This window comes from Moschus berezovskii, chromosome 4, assembly GCF_049115385.1.
Source record: "Moschus berezovskii isolate FMDL1 chromosome 4, NW_MosBer_1.0, whole genome shotgun sequence".
NCBI lineage: Eukaryota > Metazoa > Chordata > Mammalia > Artiodactyla > Moschidae > Moschus > Moschus berezovskii.
The window spans coordinates 111,155,961-111,165,994 of NC_142463.1; positions in this window are offsets into that span (position 1 = coordinate 111,155,961).

Genomic DNA, 10,034 nt, shown 5'->3' on the forward strand with positions numbered 1-10,034 from the left:
CCCTTGGTTGTGTCTCTTGCCAATTCTTGGGATGACGTCCTTCTGGGAGGGGGTTATTGGGGCTCAGGTAAGGGGATGACTCTGTGGGATCCTCCCCCTCTCTGGTGGAACCCCAGCCACCTACCCCTACTGCATGCAGCTGTCACCTCTGTCTTGGGGCTGTGGTTTGCCTCCTAGTACCATGGCCATCTTGTCTGCGTGGTGGTGAAGGAGCCTTGGGTCAAGTTTCCTAGACCTTCAGACCCTAATTGCCTGTCTCTGTATTTCATTCAGGAAGGCTGCAGTGGGAGGGACTGGAGTTAGATGGGGTGGTGGACAGGATGGAAGTATTGCTGGGGCGAGTCTTCCTTGTACTGGAGTTCCCTGAACAGAGCAAGCACACATTACAACAAATGGTTGAGAAAGAAAGAGGTGGGGAGAGCTTGCATATACGGGTGCGTGTGCACATGTGTGTGTGTGCGCGTGTGTGTGCATGTGGCTGGGACAGGGAAGGAGCAGGATAAGGAGTGGTTGAGGGAAGCAGGACCCCTTCTTCCTTCCGCTTTGTCACTCTTCTTGACTCTAAATGCTTTGACATCCGTACCTGGAGGCCAGGGATTGAGCAAGGTGGCTATTTCCTAAGGACCAGGTGGGCTGTCTCCCTGTTCCATTCTGCCCGAGGGAGGAGGTATGCTCTCCCTGCCCCTCTGTCCCTTGGAACACCACTGGTCTTACTGAGTGGCCTGAGGCTTCTGTCACCTCCGAGGCCGGGTGAGGTCCCCCACCCCGGGACCTGAGCCCTGTCCCCATCTTCCTTGCCCAGGAGCAGGGAGAAGCAATTCCCACCCCCACCCCCACTCCAGCCCCATCACTTCCAATCACCTGCCCAGCTCCTGCAATAACCCATGCTCTCCATGGCTCCTCAGGGCCGACAGCATGGCTGTCTCTTGTCCCTGGGTGTCCAGCTCCCCCCACCCGGTGATTCAATCTGGGTCTTATCACCCTGAGGCCTAGCCCAATGGTGTCTGCCTCTTGTCCAGGCTGGTTAGTGCTAATGGAGGTCTGACCCAAGGCTGCAGGTTGATTGATGGGGGGGGTCTGGTCCCTGAAGGCCAAGTTCAAAAGCCCTCTTCTCATGTCCTGGCCTGGGTGGGGCTGGCGAGGCACCACTCCCGGGGAGGGAGGGCTTAAGCAGAAGTGATTGGGAGGAGAGGAGGTTGGAATATGCTGGGAGAGACAGGTCGGAGGATCAGATCCAACGGGTGAACCCAGAGACAGTGCAAAGAGAGACCATGCAGAAAAAGAAAGGGAGAAGACCTATAGACATGGAGACAGGCCCAGAGACTGCAGAGAAGGTGCAGAGAGAGAAGGAGAAGGAGACACACAGATGGATGGACACAAGTTCTGACAGAGGTGCAGATGAGTGGCATAGACAGACACAGGTGGGACAAGTAGCTGGATCAGACAGTCCTGGAGAAGAACATGGCCTCCTGGGTGGGGGACGCCTTCTAGCTCATCCACACGCCCATCGCCCCCACCCCCTCTGCCCCTTGAGCCTCTCTTCCAGGCGAGGGAGGGAGGTAGGACTCACTTCCAGCCTTGGAGACTCTGCCGGTAGAGGCGTAGGGGGCCTGGGGTCGGCTGACGTTGAGCATCGCTGAAGCAGAGGGGATGGAGGTCAGGCAGCAGAAGGGACCTGCCAGGGCATGTGGAGTGTTTCCAAGGTTAAGAGCATCAGAGGCTTTTAATACCACAGCTGGAGGTGTTGCTGGGAAAGCTGGGCAGGTGAGGCGAGGAGTTCTGGGAAGACAAGAAAAGGAAACTTCTGTGAGGGTGTGAGAGAGGGCACTGGATAGTTTTATCGATCTGGGAACAGGCGCTGAAGCCAGTGAAGCCAGTCACTCTGATCCCTGTGGGCAGTTGGGGTCTGGGGCCTTGTCCTGGGTGGTAAGGAGGGAGCTCGCACCAACACTGCCAGCTTCATGGCCTTAGAGCCCCGCCTAGTGCCTCCCCTTCACGGATAGACTCACCGCTGGGTGCTTTGACAGGCACACCTGCCTACTCCACACAGTCACGAGTGTACCTGCAAACATGGGCGCACACAGCTCCCCCTGCCCCAATTGCTGGATCCCGTTGTATTTAATGGTGCTTCCCTCCACCCACTGTGACATGACACATGCCCTTCCCCTGTTCATCACCTCCTGACTGTGCCAAGTCCATTAACTGCCCACCCCTGCCACTGCCACACACACACCAAGGGCTGAGCCCCAGATGAGATGAACGCCTACAGGGGATCAGTGGAATGGGCCCTGAGGACCCCACGGGGACCTGGACGGGCTCAGCCACCTGAGGCTGTGGGGATCAGACATCTGAGTCCCCCAGCCCTCTCGTGGTTCCCCCCTCAACCCCTCCTGCTCAGGGAGAGCTGTCTCGGTTGGGAGACAGAGGCTCAGAGGAGGTGGCGGGTCCTACAAGAACAGCCAGCATGGAGGAAAGAACCCAGAACTCTCTTCTCTAAGAAGGCTTCTGCCAAATCCTCCACTGAGAGAAGAAAACAGTGGTGCACCAGCCAATGTGGCTCCCCAGGCACCCCCAGCGGGGGGGATGGGCTCTCTACAGAACCCAGGGGTCCAAGACTTCCAGCTTTCCTAACCAGCCTCTGCCTCCTTCCTGCCTGCTCCCTCCGGGGCTAGATTCCCGACAGGAGAGCAAAGCATCTGTTTAGGTTTCCAGGAACAGTGCAGGCAGAGTGGTGGGGCAGCCTGGGTAGAGAACGTCCTGTCCTGGGTCCCCTTGAACCTCCAAATTGAAGAGAGATCCTAGAGAAAATTCCGGATTCCATAGGCCAAGGACTCTCTAAGTACCAGCTGGAGAAAGCCTGTCCTGCCCAATTCCTAAAGTGACCTGCTCGATGAGAGAAAGGCTGACAGTCCCAGGAGGAGCCAGGACTCAGAAAGACCAACTTTCAGTCTAGCCAGGCTGAACCACCAGGCAGTTCAGCCTCCCCTCCTGGAGGAGTGAGGTGACTCTGTGGCTCTAAGCACCAGTCCCCTCCCAGACCGTTTCTCTCTGTGCCCCGACCCTCACCCCAGCTCTGATGGACTCCAGTGCTCAGATGGAAAGTTTGAGCAGCTTCGGCTCTCGGGCAGTGGGAAGAAAGAGACCTGGAGCTGGGAGAGACAGAAACAAGACGGGGCCAGGGATGCTGGTGGAGCTCACGCAGGGGCAAAGGGAGCCAAGGAGACAGAGAGGCAGCCTGGGGCCACACAGAGAAACAAGACGGGGCACAGGGAGAAAAGCAAGACAGCGCCAGAGTCCCGGGGCAGTGTGTTTCATTCTGAGCCCTGCCTCTCATCGTGCCTTGGACTAAGAGGCTCTTCAGCTCCCCTTCCACTCAGCTGGGTCCCTTCCTGTTTTTCCAGAGCTTGGTTCCCTGAAGGTCAAGCTTTAGACTCTGCTGCCAGAATGCCGGGTTCTGCACCTACCGGCTGGGTGGTGCTGAGTAATTTACTCAGTCTTTCTGTGTCTTAGTATCCTCTACAAAATGCAGATGAGGACAGCACTAATCTCCTAGGCTCCTTGTGAGGTTCAAACAAGTCAAGTGAGTAAACCCTTCCAAAGGGGCCTGACCGGCGGGTGGTAGGTGCTATTAAATGTTTGCTCTTTTCATTCTTCCCTTTCCCACCCTTCTTCCTCCCTCTCCACCTCCTTCTCTCTTTCCTGTGACAGGTTTTGAGCACCCCCAGTCCTAGGCCTGGCCCTGGTCTTTGGGGTGTGATAGGCCAGGCTGGCAGGAAGAATGCTTTGGGGGGATGCACGTGTGTGTCTGACTCTTTGCAACACTATGGACTGTAGCCCGCCAGGCTCCTCTGTCCATGGGATTCTCCAGGCAGGACTACTGGAGTGGGTTGCCATTTCCTTCTTCAGGGGACCTTCCTGACCCAAGGCTCGAACCTGCATCTCTTGTGTCTCCTGCATTGGCAGGTGGGCTCCTTACCACTGGCACCACCTGGGGAGCCCTTTGGGGGGATGATGCTCACCAAAAAGGAGCTCTTGTCCCTTGATCCCAACCACCCCCTCCAGCTGCAGCAGCTTTAAAGAGAGATCCAGCCTGGCTGTGAAATATGTGAGGGAGGAAGGGGCTACTCTCTTCCCTCGAAAATCCATGGGCTGTGGGTCTCCAGCCCTGGTGAAGGATGAGCGCCAGGTCTGCAGGGAGAGCAGGGCCAGAGCAGCCCCCATTCACCACTCTGTCAACTCCCAAGTGGGAACTCCCCTCCTGGCTCACCTACTCTGGGCAGCCCTCAGGGATTGCTCAGACATTGGCACCTCTGTAGGGTGCTTCTGAGGCCATGAATCCTCCCAGACTCTGAGTTGAGTCTCCAATGTATTCAACCAGGAGTGGGAAACATGCTTCTGAGGCTTTCTATCTGTTATCCCTGTGGCCTCCTGATCCCGAGTGTCAGGAAGTCCTTTCTGCGGTCTGCCCTCCTGCTTCCCACCTGGATCTGAAGGGGTTACTCCACTCCAGGCCCGCCCACTGCAGGTCCCAGCTGCCTGGGGCCTGTGGTCAGAGCTAATGTAGGTGGGAGTTGGAGGACAAGAGGGGATAAAGTTATTAGCATCTTCATCTTTGAGGGATATCGATTGCTGAGTCTCCAGGCTCACTTGGTCTTATAACGGGGCTCACAGGGGTGTTGGGAGGGGCTCAGAAAAAATCTCATGAAGCCACCGCACCCCTTATCCTTGAGTGGGAACTGGGCTGCCTGGGGTTTCTCAAAGGAAGACACTCAGAGACACAATTTGGGGGGCAAGGGCTGAGAGGGGAGTTAGGGTTTGGTGCCCTGGGCTGGACAGCTGGGATAGATGTGGGCTTGGTTTCAGTCCACTGCCCTTTGCTTTAAGGGTGTGTGTGTGTGTGTGTGTGTGTGAGAGAGAGAGAGAGAGAGAGAGGGAGGGAGGGAGGGAGGAGAAGGCTGGGATCCCTTCTCCTGAGGCTCAGACACTTTCATCTGAGGCAAAGCCTCCTTCGTTGACACGCGCATGTTCTGTGACACGTTACCTGCCCCTCTCCACGCAGCTGACTGAACGCTCCTGGTGTGATTCTGTGTGTGGTGGTGGGCAGTCCCCCCAGCAGGGTGTGTTGCCCCCTTCCCACCCAGTGTGACTTTGGCCCCAGTGTGTCAGGTGTTGTGTTTGTATGTGGCAGTCCCTGTGTGAAGGTTTGTGTCAGCTGGGCTCTCTGCCCACATCTATACAGAGTCTTGCTCCTGACCTGGGAACACCGGGGATGTAGCTGGGCAGGGAGCTCAGGGATCTGACTGTCCACCTTGTCCACGGGGCCTTTCTTCCAGCCAGACGTCTTTCAGCTCCAGCCGGCCAGCTGCAGAGGTGGGGATGAAATCTAGACTCCCAGGGATGAGAGGACGGTGTGGGGGTGCTGGGGACAGAAGGGCACAGTCTCCCTCCCTTCCTTCTGCCCCTCCCTCTGGATTCCTCTCTTCCTCTCTTCCTCCAGCAGCAGGGAGGAGGGGGCAGGAGTGGCTTCTTGGGCAGGGGGTCAGCCTCTGTTCCTTTTGCCCCCGGAGGAGCTGGCTTCCCTTGTGCTGGGCTGGGAGAGGAGGTAATTAATGACAGAGGGGCTAGGAGGGGAGAGTGTTCAGGGCTAATGTTGGTATTAATCAGGAGCTGGTCCCCAGCGACGGATAGGATTCAGCCTGGGCCCTGTGTGTGTGTGTGTGTGTGTTGGGAAGTGGAGGGCAATGGAGGACCAGGAGCTCCTGGCTCATCCCGTCAGCCTCCCTTCCTCCCCTAGTGCCCCCCACCCCCCTTGCTCTTGCTTTTCTGGAAGTCCCTTCTGCTGTCTGTCCTCCACCCTCCTGCTGATGGAGGGCCCAGCTCCCTTCTCAAGTCCAAGTCCACCCCTGGATGTGGGGGTGGAGCAGGCCCCCGCCCCCACCCCTCCACTAGCCCTTATTGCGGGCAGGCGTGCACGTTAGGTGATTCCCGAGGCTGTCAGCCCTGCTAATTGCCTCTCAACCTTCCCTTCATCACCAGGGCGGCCCCCCACGAACTCCATTAGCCCCCCCTCTCTCCCCTGATAGCCCCTAAATAAGCCCCAATTATTCACAGGAGGGGAGGCTGTCTGGGCTGAGCTGTGATTACAGCTAGAGTGGAGGGAGTGAGGGATGGAGCTTGAGTGCCAGGCAGCCTGGCGGGCAGGCCAGGCTGTAGGCAGGGCTGGGAGCAGGAGTATAGGGGTGGGGACTTCTGGGCAGATTCAAGTCAGAGACTACCCAGGGAGGAACATGGGAGCCTGAAATGAGGAGGGAAGTTCAGGCCAGAAGGCAGGCAATGGGTGGGGCGTGTGTGCCACAGTGTGTATTTCAGTCTCCCCTCCACTAACATCCAGAAAGGAGAGGGAAAGGGTCAGCCGGGCACGTGCCCTGTGAGTGGGTCGTCCTAACTGCTGTCATCAGCATCGCTGCCAACTGTTTACGACGAGCTTGGTTGGAGAGGCAGGGAGAGCAGCAAGAGCCTGCTGTATTTTCTCCTTTTGGGTTTTCGCGAGAGGATCTCAGGGACCCTTCTGCTCCCATGGGCTGTGTTTGGGGCAGGACCCTTCCTTCCCTGTGTCTGTGTGTTCTGGAGCATCTCTGTGTGGCTGTGGCTGAGAAAGGGAGTGGCCTGGGGTGAGTTGTATGTCCAGGTGACTATGGGACCAGCCCAGAGTCAACTCTCAGCTCCTCTTTCCAAGCTGGATCAAGGAGCCTTCTCCAGCCCTTTCCAAATCTTTTAAGGCCTCTGGAATGCTGCAGCAATCCCTCCCCATCCTGGAGGGAAGAGGCACCATGCCCTCTTGTTAGCACTTGCTTCTGTGCTCTGAGCTCACACACTCTTTGGCACCTCTGCTCATCCATGCCGTCACACGGCTCCCTGGATCAGTGCTGGGGCCTCCTCCCCAGTTTCCCTGCTTCCAACCATGCCCCTTACAGGCTATTTTTTTTTTTTTTAACACAACAGTCATTCTTTTAAAGTCTGAGTTGAATCACATCCTTCCTCTCTCTCATAACCTCTGTTTTACACAGAGAAAAGTCAACAGCCTTACTACAGCCTGCAAGGCCCTGCAGACCTGACCTCCAGTCTCCTCTGTCCTCAACAACTCCCAGCATGCTCCCTGCTGCTCACTAGGTTGCAGTCTCCTAGCCAGTCTGGGAACAGAGCATATGCTCTGGCCCCAGGGCCTTTGCACACGCTCTTCCCCTGTCTGGAGTACCCTTACCCCAGTAATCTGTGTGGCTCCCTCCCTCACCTCATTTAGGGTTTCACCTGGGGGATACCTTTTCAGTGAGGACTTTCCTGACCACCTTTCCAAAAACACTGTACCCCCAGGACTCCCTATCACTCTTCCTGTTTTGATTTTCTTTATTGTTTGTAATAACATTTATTGTCATCTGATGCATCATGATTTCACTGATCTTGTTTATCAGCTCTTCACTGGCACTACTACTAGAATGAAAGCTTCATTTTACTCCCTTTCATCTTTAGGCAGGGGTTTTGCCTGTCTTCTTCATATCTCTAGACCCTGTGCCTGTGCATGATAGGTGCTCACCGAATCTTTGTTCATGAATGAATGAAGGAATAATTAACTCCTGGATTAGCATGTGAGCTCTATGAGGGGAGAAACTTTTCTCCCCTTAATAATTTATTAAATGAAAAGGTCTTTTAAGTGTGCCTGGTAATCAGTAGGGTTTGTTTAATAAAAGTTTGTAGTTGCCTTCAACATCATCATGATGTCATTTCCTCTGTATTCTGGGCACTGGGCGCCAGTATCAGGCCACCCAAGATGGCTATTCTCTTGCTCTCTGTACATCCCCTGCTTGACCAGTCCCTGCTTCACCTACGTCCTGCTCCTATGACTGACCTTCTCTCTTAATCATAGAGCCTAATCAGTAAACGGCTACATACTCATCCCTGGCCCCAGCTAGTGATTGTTTTAATCTTTAGGTCAAAACTATCTTCACTGTGGTAGTTTATCAAAAGGGGGAGCCCCTCTGCTGGCTACCCTGCTAACCCATGAACCAACCTGACATCAATTCCTCTATAACTGGAACCACCCCACCTCCCCAGTGGCTCCAGGACCTTGCTTCAGATGTGTAAGATCCCCCATCTATGTCTTTATCAATAACTCTGGGCTCTTTCTGTGGTCTTAAGGCTGGGAAATTACAGGGCCTGCAGGCCTGAGGGATGCAGCCCAACAACAGGTAAACACAAAACTGGTGCTACTGAACAAAAGGGTAAATGAGGAACTTAGACTCCCTTGTACCTTCCAGGGAGGCGACAGGGAACGTCCATCCTTCTCGCTATGGGGCGGGGCCTAGGAGGCAGAGCTGGCGCAGAAACTTGGAAGATCTTTGCACAGGGTGGCAGCCATTCACTCTAAAGTTTATTGAGTACTTACTTTGTACCAGGCCCCGAGATCCCAAAGACAATATCAACCTGGTCCCAGTACTTGAAGAACTAAAAGTTTAGCAAAAGAGAGGCAAGTTAAGCTTTCATATACAGGAGTGGGATGGGGAGAAGCTGGAAAGTCTCCCAGAGAAAGGACAGTCGAGTTGAATGTGAAAAGATGAGATAAAATTGTCGTGGTCCAGGTGCATGTTGGAAAAGAATTTTCCAGACATGAGACAGAATGAGAGGGAAATAAAGTTTTTTAGAGTGGGAGACGCTTTTAGAACAGTGAGCTAGCTCAGGGGAGAACCAACATTAAATGGGGATCCTTAATCCACTTTTATACCCAGGGTACAAGGAATGGGGTCTTGCGTGTCATTTGCTGATTGGATGAGGCAGGTATACTGGGTGGGGAGAAGAGTGAGGCAAATGCCTCCTCCCTATGGGGTAGGAGGGGAGACAGGTTATACTGTTCCATTAATAGTTGCAACGCAGGGGAGGGAAGAATGATAAGGGTCTGGTTTTTCCATTCCGCATTCCAAGACCCTCCTTGGTTATCTGCTCTTTCATCCTTGGGTCACCACACAAGTGAGCCAGGTGAAGGAGGGAGGAGCCCACATTTTTCCTCTCTAGCCCTCTGCTTCCCCATTTACCCCATGAAAGTGATCCATCAAATGACCTTCAAAGTCCCTCTGGCCTCAGACATACTGCCACTCTATGGTCTTTGGCCTCCAGACCCAGGATCTGTCCTCTGGTTTCTGCTGTCCCCTGCTGGAGATTTTTGGTAACTCGAGTCAGGAGAAGCAACATCCAACCTTGCCTTCTTTCCCCAAAGTGAGCAGCACTGTCCAATTTGAGCCTTCCCTTCACCTCCCATCACTCGAAGCACCAAACTAAACAACACTAGCTTTTCTCCCTGATAGAGAATATTCTCAATAATATTTTTGACAAAGGGCTTGAAACCAGAATACATGAAGAATTCATAATTGTTACAACCCAGCAATCCCACTTCTAAATAGTTACAGAAATAAATGAAAACATGTTCACATAAGACTTGTGTATGATTGTTCATAGTAGTTTTATTCATAATAGCCTAAAACTGGAAAAAAAAACTCAATGCCTATCAACTGGTGTAGACACAAATTGTGATATATCTGTACAATGGAATATCACTCAGTGGTAAGCAAGGAACAAAAGATTTATGGTAAATGAAAGAAGCTAGACATGAATGAATACATATTGTGTAAGTCCATTTATATGAAATTCTAGAACAAAAAATCTACAGTGACAGCAGATTAGAGATTTCATAGGACTGGCTTTGGGGAGTGAGGTTGGAGTAGCGGGTGGAACATTACCTGCAAAGGAGCACAAGGGAAGTTTTGGAGAGAGTAAAATGTTTTTTTTTTTAAGTTTTTGACAGATGACACATTTGTCAAAACTAATCAAACTTGGGGAACTTCCCTGGGAAAGTTCTAGTGGTTAGGATTCAGTGCTTTCACAGCCCGGGTAAATGCTGCTGCTGCTGCTAAGTCGCTTCAGTCGTGTCCGACTCTGTGCGACCCCATGGACTGCAGCCCACCAGACTCCTCCATCCATGGGATTTT